Raw genomic sequence first — 10,472 nt, forward strand, 5'->3', positions numbered from 1 at the left:
TGCTTCCCGCTCTACCTGGTGGCAGAAACACCGACGCTTGGAGAACTGGGGCGGGCGGCGTGGCGCCGGGGGCCAGGCGCTCCGGGCAGGCTGCTTCCAGCCGGGCCCGCACGCAGGGCCTGGCCGGGCCGCTGGGCTGCGTTTCGCCTATTCCGGGCTTTTATCCCGTAGAAACGCACAGAGATTCTGGGTAAGAACAGCTTGGAACTGCGAATTCAGTTCTACAGGAGAGCATAGCTTCCCCATGCTCTGTTCATTCCCCTCCCTTAAAAAAAAAATTTTTTTTTTTTAGGGATTTCTCAGCAACTTAAAACGCAACATTGCGTGCCACTCTTATTTCCCAGGCCCTAAGGTGCAGGGTTGCTCGAGCAAGCTCAGGCCAGCATAGATGCGCGGGTCCTGCCAAGCTGGAAATGGTCTCGGATTACGCCGACCTCGGCCTAGACGCCGCCCAAGCCTTCGGTCTGAGAGCTCTCAGATTGGGGTGGTTCTGTCTCTGTCCAAACTTCTGGGGCGGTGGTAAGGACTGACAGCCCTTCAGCGACAAGTCAGACAAGTCTTTGGGACAGCCAGACAGCTAGGGCACTGAATATGGTTTGAACCTGCACGTTTAGGCTAGGAGAAGGGGCACAACGTGCTGGAGGGTCCCCAACCCAGTTCCAGCCAAGTCATATCCTCCCGCCTCAAGGCAAGAAGGGGATGACCTGTCCCTTCTGACCGCCAAAGGGCTCCGGTGATGGAAATCTAACCCTAGTGATTACTGAGGTTGCAAGAGCCCTGGGCTTGAGGTAAGGACACGAAGTCCTGAATGTGCCTCAGGCGGGCCTCTCTGGAAGAGAGCTGAGAAAAGCCTGCTTTTGTATCCTCCCCACCCCTCAAACATAGTTCCCATCCTGAGGGGAAAAGAAAAACTAGCCTGGTTTGCAAATACAGAAAGAATACAGGAAAGCCAAGTCCCTGGAGGAGTGTGATTCAGCCAGGGCTGGCCTCCTGGGCTTCTGCCCTGGCCTGTGTCTTGGGTCAGGAGGTCTACAGGGAGCTCCTAGGAGAACCCTAGGTAGCTGTAAGCCAGACACTGAGCCACACAGGGGACCTGGGTGGCAAGGAGCAGGTCTTGGGTCACTGCTCTGAGGCATGGGTTCCCAGAGCTATTACTGGAGAGTGACCAAGCATTCATTGATGCCTGGCAAAAGAGCCGGAGACAGGCTGCCTCCTGTAACTAGGGCCTCGCTCTCCCTGCCCAACTGTGGTATTCACCTGGCCGATGCCTAAGGGGCTGGCATCTATCTAGACTTTCCCAGCCCTTCCCACACACCATCTCCCTGTTACAGACTCTTGACAACACACTTTCGCACATGCCTGGCTTGTGCTGAGAAATGTTCATTCGCTTCTCTCCCTGAGGCCACACACTCTTCCTTAGGTTCTCCAAATGTTAGCTACTAATCAATGGATAATGATAGACATGACCAGTGTCTCAGGGACACATCCAGAGGCATCCTAACTAGATCGCTTCATCCTACTCAAAGTGTGTGCTCTACCAAGAGTTCCCAGGGGAGTTCTACCCCTCTTACAGGTTGCACATAGGTTGGTCTCATCCCCTAACCTATGTATACACTACTCCTAGAAATGTGTGGGTTAGGTACCTAAAATCTGTTGAACCCAAAGGAAGGAAGATGCTTTGCTTTGGTGATGTTGTGAAAACAAAGAGTATTCCCTAAGTAAAACATCCTGTGAAGCTACCAAGGTTAATTTTAAGGTTTTCTCAAGGTACATACTCCTTGGTGCACAACTCTGCTGATGGGGAAGAAGATCTAAAGAAAGATGAAGGAAGGATGATTATTAAATTGTGTGTGGCTGGGGAGACTGAGATGATTTGAGAAATTAAGTGTAAGAATCTGGAAGCATGGTATACACTCACCTTCCACGGATTGTGTCAAGGGACTGTCAGTATCTCTCATGACCCATTTCTTTTTCCTTTAGCCATCAGGGATTAGAGTACTATCTGCCAGTATATGAAGCCAGTTCCCTGGATACTCGCCTGTGTCCCCAGCAACAGGCTCAAATCTTGTACCCTTGTGGATCCCGCAAGCAATGAGTTTCTGATCTATTTCAGGCCTGAAGCTAGCTAACAATGACAGAAGTAGAAGCCCCCTCCCACCACCACCACCACTTCTGCAGGCCTTCAAAAGTGGAGGTTACTGGGTGTGTGTTAAGTCCAGCAGAACACTAAGGAGGTATCCTGAGTGCCTCTGACCATAGCAGGGACACACAGAGTCCAGGGCTCATGGGGCAGGAGCAAAATTAGGATGGGAAGGGTGCACAGCAACTGTTCCCTGAAACATATCGCATCCAGTTGCTTTAATTTTCTCAGAGGGGAAATAGTTTTGCAGCATTAAGAGTTATAAACACAAAGCAGGCATTTCTAACAATGCAGACACCACCCCCCCCCCAATCTCCACAAACCTGCCTCTTCCTCCTATTCCCCAGCACCAAATACCATCTTAAACACCAAGACTTCTAACGCCTCGATATCAAGGTGACCCACCAGCCGGCTTTGATTTTGAAGTCCTGAGTAACTAAAAAGAAAATTTAAAAAGTTGACTAGTGGAGTGTTTTAGGTTGCCTCCAGATACATGAGCTGTGACACCCTGTTGGGACGAGGGAATAGCAATGAATTTGGCCATCAAGGAAGGAATAAAACATTATGAGGCGACTACGGGTGGGAAGAAACCCATGGAACTCCAAAGCAAGGTAGTACCTAGCGCACCACCAGCCTCAGTTCAGCCCAGTTGGTGTGATTTGAGGCAAGTCCGTGAGTCGCTGCTGCCTCCATTTCCTGACTTGAATCCTCAGGAGTTTACAGCTAAGGAGAGCCAGCAAAAATCCTCCTTCAGAGATGGAGCGATCTGGCTGTATAGTTGCCAGGATCTAAACTTCTGGGAAGGTCAGACCAGTGTTCCCACTTTTCACTTTCTTTCTTCAAACTGTAGCGACAAGCAAGAAGGCATGAGATGGGACTACCACGAGTATCTGGCCACAAGTCTTCAGGCGTAGGAGCAGGAAGTAGAAAACGGTGTGCCGCGCCGGCTCCGCGGAGGCAAGCATGGACTCCGTCGCATAGTCCCGGTTCGTCCCAGTCTCGGAGAGCTGCCGGATTGTGGCTCGAGATTGTCTGAAATGCAACCATCCATCCACTCACCTCATACTTTTTAAAAATAAAAGTCCGCGGGGGCAAAAGGTCTTTAATGATGTTTTTTTGTTTTCGCGAAATAAAATCTTCTATTTTTATTTAAAACCAGCAGCATGCCCACCTCTCGATCTTTCCAGATGTTTGCAATAAAATCGCAGGTTTTGCCTTTGGGACTAGAAATAAAATTTAACGGCCTTCACCCTGTAATTATTCTCTTAGCTCGCCCTTCATAAATTTATCTGCTTTCTATCGGCGTTGGGGTAAGAGGCTAGCGAAAGGGGGTGGGGGAAGTCCCGATTTTATATCTGTGACTATAAAAAAGCGCCACCCGGTTTCCTTGCCTTCGGCCTCAGGCCGAGTGTGGCCGGGAGGGCCGGGACCGGCGGGCGGTAACATTGCGCTATTGTTGGCTGCCTTGGGTCTGCGCAGGAGCTGGGCCGCTCCACAAAGAGAGCCTTGTGTGGCCAGGCTCAGAGCTGCCGCACCCCAGAGGTGAGGAAATCCATTTCCCCCAGGACAGCACCTCTTCTCCCTCCAACGGCGTTTTGCGCAATGCAGGGGCCACTTTGGTCTTTAGTGGGCACCCGCCCTAGTGCTAGGCTTGGGCTCTCAGCCTGCCAGCCTCCGCAAGAAGCTTGAAACTTGGATCGTGAGCTTGAACCCACCAGGATGAAGCGCCAGGAAGGAACCTGCCCGCGTAAGCCGTATGCTGAGGCGCTAGAGCTGGGCTTCTCGGGAGGCCTAGAGCCTCTTTCCACTTCCTGGCTTCAGCGGGGCTGGACCTGCATTCTGCTACTAACCCCCAATGAGTGGGTTTCGAAGCCACCAGCGTGCACACGGAAACAAATATGGATAAATCAGTCTCTCCCCATACTTGTGTAGGAGGTTTGTGCAAGCTTAATGCACATGTGTATCATGTATAACTACTCAAAGCCCTGTATATGTACCTACCCAAAGACAACCCGTTTGTGCATACCTTCTACACCCACACAAACGAATCTGAGGGCCTTTCTAGAATTGAACGTGAATTCGGAAACAACATGCTCAGGAAATACACAGGCCTATGTGGAAAGCAGCCTTGCCTTAGGCTCAGTAGTCCCCCAAAGACCAGAAATCTCAAGGCCTCAGTATGCAGCATCTCTTGCCACCCTCCCCCCACCTGCCTCCCCCAGTTAAGTTCCATCTTCTCTTCCCAGTGTCCTGAGGCTTCACCCATATGGCTGCCCCGCAGTCTCCTCTCCGGCATGCTGCCTTTGTAGTCACTGACTCTAAGGCAGTTAAATGAGGAGTGCCCGGCCTCTGGCCTCACCCTGTGGAAGACCCACCCAGTGCCTGGAGAAGACCAAGGTTTCATCCTAAGTCCTGCCAGGGGCCAACAAGATGGGTAATAAAAAATAGTGAGGCCAAGTGGGAGCAGCGCAGCTTCATCTCCTTTTGTTTTTGAGCAGGAACAGCCCCTTCTGCCCTTTAGCCGAAAGACTAAAGACGAAGACCAGAAGACAAGTCCTACTTAAATCTCTCTGGTTCCACCCCTACCTCCAGCTTTTCCAGGTTTGGCCCCTGAGTATGGCTCCCTTGCCCTGCATTTCACTGAGTTTACAGGTAGCTGGCCGAACAAAGTACAGGATTCCCTCTGATTTCTCACCAAGAGAAAGAATTAAACTTACGGAAAAGTGGGAAAAAGCCACATGCCCTGCAGACAAACTCCACTGTAACCATGTGATATATCACCAGGTTCCTGAGAGTGGTGGTGGCTGAGGCTGGCTGAACTGAAGCCAAGTAGAAGGGCAGTTAAGGACCAGCAGCTAAAGAAAACTAATTTGAGGCATTAGCATCTTGACATAATTTGTGTGTGTGTGCATATATGCACACATGGATGTGTACATGTGCACAACAATGGTAACCATATTTGATTTGTCACTAGTAAAATGGCCACCAAGGAGTAAAATGTCCTCCGTGAAACTGACGGAGCTTAGCCTCTCTGAGCCATCACTGGTAAGGCTGACACAGCTTTTTACATCATCTTTGAAATCAGTTACCCCTTCTATATCATTACAGAATGCAATGTCTGTTATTTGTAAAGAGTGGAAAGCTAAGTACTGGACTCCAAAGAGAGGTCAGGGAGTTAGAGCCTCCAGCGTTCCAAGCTCAGTATCTGAGATGGCCAGGTCCATGCTTGCCTTTGGCCTCAGACTCAGATGGGGGTTCAAGGGCTGACTCCAGATTTCAAAGACCCATCTTTGGTTTTGGTTTATAACTCATTGGCTAGCTAGTCATCCAGCTACCACACCAAGTGAGGTGAGAAAGAATCAGACCTCATGAACTATCTGGATGGTACCCCTTGTGATAGTGAAGGAAATCAAGGTAAACAGATTACCAACACCAGAAGTCTGGTAGCCCCTTCAGTTGAGCCTTCATAATGGCTGAGGATGGTCAGGTATGCATGTCTATAATTTATACATGGCTTAGTAAACCTGAACAGAGACACGTCTGTGCAGAGCCTGGAGCTGGAGACACAGAACCCAGTGGGGTGGAACAGTTGCATCCTGGTAGGTAACATCAAACAGCTTCAGGAGGCTTTGCATAGTCGCCACAGTCACCAATGGAGATAAAATTTTCTGAAGCAGTTGAAAATACAGCAGAAGGCAATGCTGTCCACAGGCCTCTCCTGGGCAGGAAAAGCAGAGGAAACTTCACACCTGCTTACCTCCGCTTTCCTTTTCCATCCTGAGCTCATTCTGTGTCTCCTCCCTTTCTAGCCTGTACCACTTATTAAAAGACATAATAATTCCCATAGCCTTTTACCCTGTGCCAGGTCCCAATTACAGCACTCAACTTCGGGTTCCATCAGTCAAGATCCAGGAAAACTGAGGTACACAAGAGTTAAGTAATCCTGTCTCTAGTTAAGTAATTTTGGCTCTAGAGACAGATTCTTAGTCTATATAACTCCGTTCTCTCTTTAAGCACAGGGACATGCATCTTGCACACTGAGGTTCATGGATCACTCTGGCAGCGAGTGAACTGGGTAGTCGGGGGGAAATCTAGAGCCACTGAGAGAGTTTTCTGTGGGCTGGTACAGTGAGGTAACATGTGAATCCTCCACTCATCGCATAAGCATCCATAAGGGTGCCTGTTCATGTCCTGCTGCCCCACTCCCTATCCAGCTCCCTGATCGTGGCCTGGAAAAGCCACGAAGGATGGACCAAGGCCTTGGACACTGTACCCATGTGAAGCGCCTGGTTCCTGGCTTCAAATCAGTTCAGTGCTGGCCATTGAGATAATTTGGGGAATAAACCAGCAGATGAAAAACCTCACTCTCTCCATCCCTCTTTCTCTGTAACTCAGACTTTCAAGTAAAATGAATACGCTTTTAAAAATAAAGAAGCCCCAAATTAAAGGTTAAAAAAAAAAAAAAGAATTTTCTTATAGGATGGACAAGTTGCCCAGGAAAGTCAGGAAAGTCTTACTGAATCTGGAGGCAGCATCTCTGGGAGCCAGGGCACAGAGGTGCAGGGGCTCCCAGTCACTTCTCAGTCTGTTACTCCGGACAGCCAGAGAACAGCATCTTTAGTGCCACCTGGTCACTGGCACCCTCTCTGTCCTAGCTGGTTAACTGAAATTCAGCGAAGCTCCGTTTTGAATCCCAGGACTGCTACCACTCATTTCAGACCTCAGCTGCAGACCTAAGCACACATGTGGGAAGCAACCAGAAGTGTTTTGAGCCCCCTCAGCTTAGTATGAAGCACCTGCCCGTGTCCTGAAGAACTTCCTCCTCGTTCTAAGGGATTGCATTCAGTGCCTAGCAGATACTGTCCACCCTCTGATTGGTAACTTCTAGTAGACAGGTGCTTTAATCTGGCAGAGGAGCTGGCTCCATTGTGCCATGGCCTCCAGGGAGATGGCAGCTGCCTGTGGTAGGCCCTCAAGTATTTCTACACTAGTCATCACAGGACTCCTCTTGGTGGGGCGGGGACTGGAGGCTGTACGGTGCCACCCAGATCCACTTGATATGGGGATAAAAGGTCTCGAAGGACTGAACACTTTTCCGAGTCAGTCGTCTATTCTCCGTGTAGCTCAAGACTTGCGTCAAAGAGGGAAAGAATCTGCCGGTTCCCTGAGTCTGAACATAAGCCAGCGTAACTCCGGTGTTCCTCAGAAAAGCAGCAGCTTTTGGCTTAATTTATCCGGGAAGGGAAGTAACATGGGCCCAAGGCGCCGGAGGAAGGTTCCCAGAGGCCAAAGATCAGCCCTGGAAAACCCTGCAAGGCGTGGCTCAGGGCCGCAGCCAGAGTCCCACTTGCTACAAGGTCTGTGCAGCTACTACGGCTAAGTCCCGAGAGGCCTCGACATTACATTGGCAGCCCTAGTTGTGCGGTGGCGTTTCCGGCTACAGCCTTCTCCCGATTCATCTCTCCCAGCCCCTTCCAGCACTCCCAACAAAGCCTGGTCTGGGGAGGGAGGCTGCAGCACTAAGGAGGGCCTGGTGGAACTAGCCGGTCCCAGGGTCTGCTTTGGGCCTTGTCCCCAGTTGGTGGCTTCCAGCGGGATCTACAGGCAGAAGGAAAGTGGTGAAATGCAAGAAGACCTCCCCCCTTGACTTCCCCCTCTTCCCCACTTTAGGTTTCTCAGTGGAATGTTGGCAGCCTCTCTTTGCGGGCCATTCTTTTTCCCTCTCCCGTTGATGGTAAATCCAGTCTCATTGGCAGCGTGGCTCTCTGAAAATGCTGCGTTCAAATGCTTAGCGAGATACTGCGGTGCTGTGCTCCAGGTAACCAGCTAGTACAGTGTTGCCTCAGGCCTGATGCAGTCGCTCCACAATACCCACTTGGGTTTGCCAGTCTCTGGAGCCCGGCCCCCACTGGCGGGTGAGCTGCCTTGGGGCTAAGGTACATGTCCTCACCAAGCCAGCTTTCCTGCCAGCCTCTTTCCATTTAGTTGTAATGAGTGACTGGAAGCCCTGCTAGCCCTTGTTTTAGGAGGAAGTCTGTGGGGAGGGAGGTGAGTGAATGGGTAAGAAAAAAGTCAAGGTGATCTTTCAGTGCCTTACCTGGGCGGGTGTCAAGCGGAAGCTTAGAATTCTAACATTGGGCAGTTATTATTTCCCTCCCTGTTTCAGTCCTTGGGTTTTTATTTGGGTTGTATCTAGGTAAGTCGGCTAGTACTTTCCTTGGAGCCTGAGAGGTGCGAATGGTGGCCTACAGGACTAAAAGCAAGTTTGAGAAAGTAAATTCTGGGGACACGTGGGGAAGTGACAGAAGGAAAAGACAGAACTCAAGAAAGAGGCAATGAAAGAAAAGGACACGGGGCAGAAAGGTAGAGGGGGAAAGGTCGTCTGGAAAAGGCAGAAGTCTGCACCAGGGACCCCCAGGTGGCCGTGAACACCTCTTTCCACGGTAACTGAGCAGTGTCAGGACTGAGAGTAAGTCTGGGCAGAGGACCCGGTTGCTGGAATGTATTTTCTGAGCGCTGCATCTTCTGTCAGATGCATCACAACCAAGGTAACCCACCGCCTGGTGTCAGAAGCATGCTCCCAACAGGACCACTCCTCCCTCAGCCACAAACACACACACACACACACCACCACCACCACCACCACCCCGCCCACTCGTTGGCAGAGCCGAGTCAGGAAGCAGGTGGGAGGGTAACCTTTTCTCAAGCACTGAGCAGTGTGTTGTAGAGGGAGACCCCTGAGTAAAACAGGAGAGAGACAGGGAAGAAATCCCAATTAGAGATCCCAAAAAGAACGCGGCTCTCTGTGAGAGCCCCCCAGGGAATGGGAGACCCGGAGGCAGCCGCCCCTTGGAACGGTGGGAGTTGGGCCAGATTGACCTAAGTGAAGGAGGGCGGGACCTCGGGCTGGGTGCGAGGGTGGGAGGAAATGGGGGGGAGAAGCTAGCGGTGCCGGGCTCTTACGTCGTTTAATATTTCCCCGAATCTTAATCCAATTTGAGCTTATTAGGCCAAGTGCCGGGAAAGGTTGCAGGTCGATCTTATTTCAGTAAATCCTCCTGCTCCCCGGGGCAGGCTAGACAGATTGAGAAACGGACCGTAACCCACTGAGCCTCCAGCTGCGCCGACCCCTCCGCCGCCCAACACGGGAGTGCTGGTTTTGAAAGGTCTCTCCCAGGGAGACCCGGGAGGTTCCCTCCGAGTTCCCCTCTCCCTCCGGTCCCACCTGGAGCTGCGTGTTAGCTTTTCCTGCTGCACTTGCTGGCAGCCTCCTCTCCCCTCCCTCTGCCCAAGCCTTTCCCAGCGCCTCAGTCAAGGGGGGAAAAAAAAAAAAAGCCGGCTTCCTGCCTGGAGTGAGTTCGGCCCACTGTCCGCTGGCGGGGTGAGAAAAACCCTGGTGAGGAAGAACGCGCAGCAAGCTCAGGCGAACAGATGTGCCTAGAGTCCCACGCTCAGGCCCCGGCCAGCCCTGAAAGCCCTGTCTCAGCCCTGCGCCCACAGAATTACATTATCCCACCCCCACCCCGTCCAATCATCTTTTTTTTTTTACATTGGAAAAAAATTAAAAGAAATATATGCAAGATCAAAGTGCCGTTTTCTAGTGCATCTGGAAAAGCGGGGAGATGGCGAGGAGAGAGTACGGGAGAGAGCGGCGCAGTCACGACTACCCAACTTCAAAGTGTTTTCGATAGTGAATTTTACCCACCGGCGTGTACATTCCGTTCCCCTCCAACCACGCAGGGAGCGCAGTGGGGCAGCGCGAGGCTGTGCACCAGGAGCGCCCCCATTCCACGTCCGGCTCAATTCCGAGCGCCCGCACCCGCCCCGGCTAGCTGAGGGCACCAGGGGCGTGGTGTGCCGCACAGGACAGAAAGGGAGTACTGAACTCCCCCATCTCACCAAATATTCAGTGCACCCACGATCTCGCTGTGTCCCCTATGCCTCTAGCTGCTGCAGGCTGCAAGTTGCTTCCATGGAGCTGAGGTTGGCGGCTCCACCGGAAGGACTAACAGAGGACGAAGTTTATCGGACTCTTCGGGGGACCCGAGTCAGTCCCAGACATAGGTAGCCGTGCTCTTATTCGCGGGCTACTTTTCTACGCGACCCTCCAAAACTGGGAGATTATGCAGATCTGGGCGGAGAGGCCAGAGCTTTCCTCAGTGGCAGAGTGTGAAAGGAGTGGGTTACCCCGAAGTCTACCAAGTATGGCTGGGATGCCCACGCCGAAAACCGCGATTGGCGAGTTTGCTGGGGTTAGGAGATTCTGCAGCGGAAGGAGCTGAATTCAGCCGGCGCTGAGCCCCGGGGAGGGGGCTAGCCATTTCTCCGCTTT

This window comes from Ochotona curzoniae, unplaced genomic scaffold, assembly GCF_017591425.1.
Source record: "Ochotona curzoniae isolate NIBS_2020 unplaced genomic scaffold, NIBS_Ocur_1.0 scaffold_1037, whole genome shotgun sequence".
In the NCBI taxonomy this organism is placed as follows: Eukaryota; Metazoa; Chordata; class Mammalia; order Lagomorpha; family Ochotonidae; genus Ochotona; species Ochotona curzoniae.